Source organism: Vipera berus (assembly GCF_964194415.1).
Source record: "Vipera berus genome assembly, chromosome: 12".
Classification (NCBI taxonomy): Eukaryota; Metazoa; Chordata; class Lepidosauria; order Squamata; family Viperidae; genus Vipera; species Vipera berus.
The window spans coordinates 8,180,081-8,188,807 of record NC_138215.1 but is presented as its reverse complement, the minus strand read 5'-3'; positions in this window follow the sequence as shown (position 1 = coordinate 8,188,807).

Sequence of the window (8,727 nt, the reverse complement as noted above, 5' to 3'; positions counted from 1 at the left end):
CCAAACCCTCTGATTCTATGTTCCATGTAACTTTGTCTACATGCTTCAGCTCTGGTCTTGAATCTCTTCTGCAGATTGTCCTTTCCTATAACCCCGTAGGAGATCCCTTTGGAGAAGGATGAACCATCTCCAGAACCAAAATGATTCAGGAATGAAGAACTGACCGGACTGTTTTGTATATTTTTTTCCTGTTAAGATGGAACTTACTTTGAGGCATAGCTAAGAACAATATAGCTTGTCCCTGCCTCCATCCAATATTATTCACAACCAGATAGGGATCTAGCCAAAAATGGGCATTTTGATCAAAACACCCACGGTCCCTCTCCACTCCCACTCAAGTTCTCAAGATCCAGATACACCTCCACATAAAGGTAAAGTAAAGGTAAAGTTTCCCCCGCACATGCGTGCTAGTCGTTTCCGACTCTAGGGGCCGGTGCTCATCTCTGTTTCAAAGCCAAAGAGCCAGCGCTTCTCCGAGGACGTCTTCCGTGGTCATGTGGCCGGCATGACTAGACGCCAAAGGCGCACGGAACGCTGTTACCTTCCCACCATAATGGTCTCTATTTTTCTACTTGCATTTTTACGTGCTTTCAAACTGCTAAGTTGGCAGAACACCTCCACATACGGTACTGTAATCTTCATTTAATTTTGGAAATAAATGTCTACTCTTTCTTTCATTTTTTATTTTTTTAAATAAATTGTCGTTGAGGGTAGAACTGTTACTAAGCTTTATAAAAGAAGCTGGAAGGACTACAATGGCATCTCACAAGCCATTTCACGTGGCATTGTCTGCATGTTTTTAAGCCTCGCATCATACTCATGAGGACTAGAAACATTTTATTTCACAAAATGAACGGCATAACCTCTAGAATGCCACCTTCTATCTCCAGTGTCAGATTGCAAAAGATGATATGTAGGTTTGAAGAACAGGATTCACCTGGTAACTGAATTGGAGGGAGGGATTCTCAGTTAATCATAAATTAACCAAACAGGCATATTCTTACACTGTGTTTAAATTACTACACCCCCACAATTTAAAATGTACAATATCATTGCAAAGTCTTTTTCTGATCTGAGTAAGCCTGTTGTGTGAATTGGAATAAAACCAAGACTTGTTCAGACTAGGATATTTCTGAAAGACACATTTGAAGCTGCAATTTTAAAAATCTTATAGGTAAATTTAAGTAAGATTGAAGAGGCATGAAAGTGCTTGTAACTAAATACATACATATGGAAAAAACATAACTTGCCAGGGTGAGGACATTTAAACACATACATTCACACACACATATATGCACTATTTGCAATTTGATAATTCTGGGAACATGTCAGGAACATTATGCACGGGAGAGAGAATATGTGTGTGAATTTTCCATCTGACTATATATTTCCATGGGTCCAAAATCCGGACTGGGATATATCTAGAATTGGAGAACCAAGTAAAAAAAGACACAGTTGGACTTCAAAGTATCGAATTAAACATATTGTTGATTTTTTTCTCAATGTACGGTTTACCTCTCTTAGGCTAGCCTTTGGTTTTTGCACTCTGACAGTGCATCCCTCCTCAAAAATAAGGTTCAGGCACTTTGGGGCCATTTATTTCTAGATCTATGTCTTTTCAGAACTGCAGATTTAACCTTTTTTTCCCCTCTATGATGTGCACGCCTTAGCGGGAAGAATAGAACTAAATTGCCTTCATGATAGGAACAAATTAGAAACCATTCTTTCATCCCGGTTATTCCTCATAAGTTTCCCATTCAAGATACAGTAAAATAATTTTAAAAAAAAAATCCATGTGTTTGAATCTGCCTTCAAACTGCTTCCCATCTAAAAAAAATACACTACAGTCCTAACCTTCTGCCCAGGCTGATAAAGCACCATGCAAAGAGTCATTTCTTGCCCTGTGTTACATGTAGAGATATGTCTGCACCTCCCCAAACACCTTTCTTAAATAAACGCTCAATTAACAATAATGTTATACTCTGCCTTTGTTTGCAAAAAAAATTAAAAAAAGTTACACTACAGCATTACCTACTCCAAGTAACACTGGAAGTCATTAGCCTTCATGGCTGCAAATTGTGTTGTTCCGTTCAGTTAAAATCTAGGGATTCTAAATTGTAGAAAGTCTTTAAGCTTACCAACTTTTCCAGTCTTGTCTGAAGTCCCGTTCAAGGCATCTGTTTTCAGCATTTCCTAAAGGCGGGAGGGTCCCTTTTATAGCGCTGCTTGGATTTCGGGGGGGGGGGGGGTTGGCACTGAGCCATACAGATGGAAAACCTGCTTTGAACACAAGGAAACCAGAGCCTGTATAAATGCAAGGGAGAGAATGGGAAGTCAGGGATATGTATATATATATATATATATATATATATATATATATATATATATATATATATATATATATATATATATATATATACTGCTCAAAAAAATAAAGGGAACACTTAAACAACATAATGTACTGTATTTAATAGTAGGTTGTCTTATTTTCTGTTCCCTTTATTTTTTTGAGCTGTGTGTGTGTGTGTGTATACATATATACATATACATATATACATATATACATATATACATACATACATACATACATACATACATACATACATATATATATATATATATATATATATATATATATATATATATATATATATATATATATGCACAATTAAAACAACTGCACCCGTTGGTTCTCACAGTGGGAAGCCCCTCTTTAGGAAGAATGCTGACCACCGAATTGGAAAGACTGTAAATTATGCTGACCACCGAATTGGAAAGACTGTAAATTATTTATTTGATGTCAAGTTCTGGAAAAAGAAACCAATCTCCATGTTGGAGGAATTGCTTGGAAAGGAGGGGGGTCCATGGTGCTCTCCGAGCTTGGTGGTTTTCTTGCAGATGTTTCATTACCCAAACTAGATAACGTCGTCAGTGCTAGTACGGAGTGGGGCTTGCTCAGAGCAAACGTTAATGATGTCCCCTAGTTTGGTAATGAAACGTCTGCAAGGAAACCACCAAGCTCGGAGAGCACCAAGGACCCCACAATCCTCCTCCTCCTCCCATTCTCCTCTTCTTTGCAAAGCCCACTCCCTCCTAACACTGATGATGTTACCTGGTTTGGCAATGAAACATCTGCAAGGAAACCACCAAGCTCGGAGAGCACCAAGGACCCCATAGTCCTCCTCCTCCCATTCTCCTCTTCTTTGCAAAGCCCACTCCCTCCTAACACTGATGATGTTACCTGGTTTGGCAATGAAACATCTGCAAGGAAACCACCAAGCTCGGAGAGCACCAAGGACCCCATAGTCCTCCTCCTCCCATTCTCCTCTTCTTTGCAAAGCCCACTCCCTCCTAACACTGATGATGTTACCTGGTTTGGCAATGAAACATCTGCAAGGAAACCACCAAGCTCGGAGAGCACCAAGGACCCCACAATCCTCCTCCCATTCTCCTCTTCTTTGCAAAGCCCACTCCCTCCTAACACTGATGATGTTAATGAAACGTCTGCAAGGAAACAACCAAGCTCGGAGGGCACCAAGGACCGTACAGTCCTCCTCCTCTTCTCCTCCCCCTCCCCTCCTCCTGCCTGTATGTATGTGTACTACATATGCAACACACATAAAAAACCCAGACAGAGCTTCAATTGCGCCATTACGGCTGCCATCTTGTCATCTTTGATCACACCCTGAAGATGCCGTACAACCAAGGCCTTTCGGTTAATCTGTTTGATCCCATCTATCCACCCTCAACTATTATTTTCTCCATTAATTTTGTCCCTAAGTTGCTTTTTTTTTCTTTCCAAAAGGCAACCGGAGTTTCTTGGTTTTTCCTTGAAGACATTTGGCTTCTCATCCGTGAAGTTTCTTAAGAACTAAAGATGCTTCTGAGATGAGAAGCGAAACGTCTTCAAAGAAAAACTAAGAAACTCCGGTTGCCTTTTGAAAAAGTACTTTTGGGACTACCATAACCTGGATGACTGAAAATCTCCATAGACAACCTCAATTAATTTTCTTCAACCTTGCTAAATCAAATTGTTTTGTTTTTTTCCAATTCATCATAGCACAGGAAATAACCTTAACAGAAATATGCAAGAAACTTTGTTTAAGCTAAGGGGTTTGAAATATTCTTTATTTATTTATTTAGAAGATTTATAGGGCCGCCCACTCGCTCTCAACGAGACTGGGCAGATTAGAAATGCTTTAAATGCTGGGAAGTGAGATAACATTTGGAAGTGGCTCAGGCAGACAATTCCCTGATTCCCTGGAGCGTAAAAAAGAGTGAGGAGGTCTAGCACAGTCAGGCGGTTAAGATTCCGTTATCAGAGCCAATCTCAGTGAAAATGGTTTTAGCCTTTCGGTAATTTTCTGGTCTGGTCTGGTTTATTTGGTGGGGCTGACAGTCATTCAGTTGGGCAACCTCCCTAAAGCATATGAGTTCCTGCTTACTTCTCAGCCTTTAATTATTAAGATTGATTGATTGGATTCTCTGGCAGTCTTTGATATAAATAGAATAGAATAGAATAGAATAGAATAGAATAGAATAGAATAGAATAGAATAGAATAGAATAGAATAGAATAGAATAGAATAGAATAGAATAGAATAGAATAGAATAAAGTTACAAAAGAATGGAATGGAATGGAATGGAATAGAATAGAATAGAATAGAATAGAATAGAATAGAATAGAATAGAATAGAATAGAATAGAATAGAATAGAATAGAATAGAATAGAATAGAATAGAATAGAATAGAACAGAACAGAACAGAATAGAATAAAGTTACAAAAGAATGGAATGGAATGGAATGGAATGGAATAGAATAGAATAGAATAGAATAGAATAGAATAGAATAATGAAATGGAGAATAGAATAGAATAGAATTAGAATAGAATAGAATAGAATAGAATAGAATAGAATAGAATAGAATAGAATAGAATAGAATAGAACAGGAATAGAATAGAATTAAAATAGAATAGAATAGAATAGAATAGAATAGAATAGAATAGAATAGAATAGAATAGAATAGAATAGAATAGGATAGGATAGGATAGGATAGGATAGGATAGGATAGGATAGAATAGAGTTACGAAAGAATGGAATGGAATGGAATGGAATGGAATGGAATGGAATGGAATAGAATAGAATAGAATAGAATAGAATAGAATAGAATAGAATAGAATAGAATAGAATAGAACAGGAATAGAATAGAATAGAATAGAATAGAATAGAATAGAATAGAATAGAATAGAATAGAATAGAATAGAATAGAATAGAATAGAATAGAATAGAATAGAATAGAGTTATGAAAGAATGGAGTGGAATGGAATGGAATGGAATGGGAATGGAATGGAATAGAATAGAATAGAATAGGATAGGATAGGATAGGATAGGATAGGATAGGATAGGATAGGATAGAATAGGATAGGATAGGATAGGATAGGATAGGATAGGATAGGATAGGATAGGATAGAATAGAATAGAGTTACGAAAGAATGGAATGGAATGGAATGGAATAGAATAGAATAGAATAGAATAGAATAGAATAGAATAGAATAGAATAGAATAGAATAGAATAGAACAGAACAGGAATAGAATAGAATAGAATAGAATAGAATAGAATAGAATAGAATAGAATAGAATAGAATAGAATAGAATAGAATAGAATAGAATAGAATAGAATAGAATAGAATAGAATAGAGTTACAAAAGAATGGAATGGAATGGAATGGAATGGAATGGAATGGAATGGAATGGAATAGAATAGAATAGAATAGAATAGAATAGAATAGAATAGAATAGAATAGAACAGAACAGGAATAGAATAGAATAGAATAGAATAGAATAGAATAGAATAGAATAGAATAGAATAGAATAGAATAGAATAGAATAGAATAGAATAGAATAGAATAGAATAGAAGCTGGAAGGGACCTTGGAGGTCTTCTAGTCCAACCCCCTGCTCAAGCAGGAGGACCTATACCATCTCAGACAAGTGACTGTCCAGTCTCTTCTTAAAAATCTCCAGTGATGGAGCGCCCACGATTTCTGGTGACAAGCTGTTCCACTGGTTGATTGTCCTCACTGTCAGGAAATTTCTCCTCAATTCCAGGTTGCTTCTCTCTTTGGTCAGTTTCCAACCATTGTTTCTCATCCTTCCCTCTGGTGCTCTGGTGAACAACCTGGCCCCCTCTGCCTTGTGGCAGCCCCTCAGATACTGGAACACTGCTATTCCTAAGAACATCTCCAGATTTCTACTCAAAGAACTCTTATCTTCTTCCACTCTTTCTCAGTGTCCAGATTTCACAGCTATAAAAAACATTGCGTTAACCTTTCCAGTCTTCACTTTCATCATGAGGTCCTTCCTGATCTTGTCTAAAGTCATCATGGCCTTCCTCTGCAGGATGAAGACCTGATTCTATGAAAGCAAAAGCAGCCAGTAGTTCATTTTGGTAGTGTTTTCAGCATGAGTTGGAGGCAAGAATACAATTTGGGAAATATATCAAGTTCAGAGCTACTCCTGTTTTTTAAGCTTTCCAGCTCAACAACGAGATGAGCCAAGACAAAGGGAAAATTGTTTGCTAAGTTAACACAGACGTATAATAGCTAGCCTCTAATTGCATATATTTGCACAGTAGAAGAACAAAAACAGATGAGATCATTGGATTTTACAACGTGGGCTTCTTTGGCATTAAAAAGATCTCCTTAGGGCCCTGAAAGGCAGACAGGCTCCCGTAATTGTGTCTTAAGCAAATGTTCTTATGGTCTAACTTCTCTAAGGGGCGGTAAAGGTGAATGTGAAAAGCTGTGACATGATAGCACTGTTCTAATATTTGAAGTGCTGCCACAAAGAAAAAGGGGGGCAACCTATTATTCTCCAAAGCACCTGAAGGAGGACAAGAAGCACTGGATGGAAACTAACCAAGGAGAGATGCATCCTGGAACTAAGGAGAAATTTCCTATCAGTGAGAACAATCAACCAGTGGAACGGCTTGCCTCCAAACATTGTGGGTGCTCCAACATTGGAATTTTTAAAGAAGAGACTGGACAGCCACATGGCTGAAATGGTGTAGGGTCTCCTGCTTGAGTAGGGGACTGGACTAGTAGACCTCCAAGGGCCCTTCCAATTCTGTTATTCTGTTTTATATTCTGTTATAAATGAACCTGTACGGTATATGCTGAGTCTGTCATCTCCTCCCAGTTTGTGGAGAAACATGCTGTTCTTTATACGAATGGACTACGTAGGCGATGGAAAAGAAGGCAGAGAAAGTAAACTCCAAAATATTGCCACAAAGAAGAGGGAGTCAACTTATTCTCCAAAGCACCTGAGGGCAGGACAAGAAGCAATGGATGGAAATTGATGAAGGAGAGAACCAACCTAGAAATAAGTAACAACAATTAATCAAGGGGTTGAAGACTTCCAAGGTGCCTCCCAATTCTATTATTCTGTTATTTCTCAGACATTTTCGGACACTGTCCAGCTTCACAGTCTTCTGTAGTGAGGTTTTTTTTTTACTCCTTGGACATGACTTGAAGAGAGAAAGTCCATGTGAGTGATTTTGAGTAGGGAGTATAACCTGAGAGAAATGAATGAGGTAGTTTAATCAGAGAAACCATGACTTCATAGCTAAGAACATGCATATTCTTCTCACCTTTGGAAAGATCTGGACCAGGTGTGTCCGATCTGCAGCCCATGAGCCACATACAATCTCTGGGGAGGTAATAATGCAGCCCCACAATATCACAAACTTTTAACATTATTATGTGCATTGATATACATTAACTATATTAATATAGTTTATATGTGACCCAAGATAATTCCTCTTTACTCAATGAATTCCCATATCAAGAGGATGCACAGTTTTGGGAAGGCTGCATAGCACTTTCCTTGATTGACTATGTACAATATCTGTCTTCTCCCTCTATATCAGGGGTCCCCAACCCCAGGTCCGTGGACTGGTCCCAGTCCGTGGCATGCCAGCAACCAGTCCGTAAAAACAAGCAAATTCCCATCTGCGGGATACAGGCAGCACACAAAACCACGCACCTTCCAGTCCGCGGAAAAACTTCTCACCACGTAACCAGTCCCTGGTGCCCAAAAGGTTGTGGACCTCTGCTCTGTATCATAGCCAGCTCCTTGTTCTTCTCTTCAGAAGAACCCATTGTCCATTGCACAACTGGCCAAGTTCTTCATGCAATCGGGCACCTATAGGTCAGGCTCAGGCACCATCCCAGCCAAGAGTGAGTCATTTCTTCCTCCTTTACATAAGAGGACATTTGATTCAGGTTGGTTTGTGGAGACCCATGACCTGTAACCTCTGCACACGTGACATCATCCGGCTTCTCTAATAATCTCTCCCCTCCCTGTACCGAACAATGTTGGTAGTCTGTGGTTTCTTCCTAAATAGAGCAAAGCAACTGTAATTCAATTTCGCTCAGGAAGAAATGTTATTTTTTCAGGCCAAGATCCCATCTGGCACGTTTCTACTGGGAGGGATGGCTTACGTTCACGTTACAACAGGATGAATGGAGCCTACACAACATGTCCTGCAGAAGGATCTCCAGGAAGCAAACGGGAACTGTTCTTTCTTCCTTTACAGTTAACTAAATTTCACCATAGCCTTCCAAAGCTAGGAGTCCTCCCAAGGCATTGGACCATAACTCCCATCATCCTGTCAGCAGGAACCTCCAGTCTTCACCGAATAACATAATAGAGTAATGACAGAGTTGGAAAGG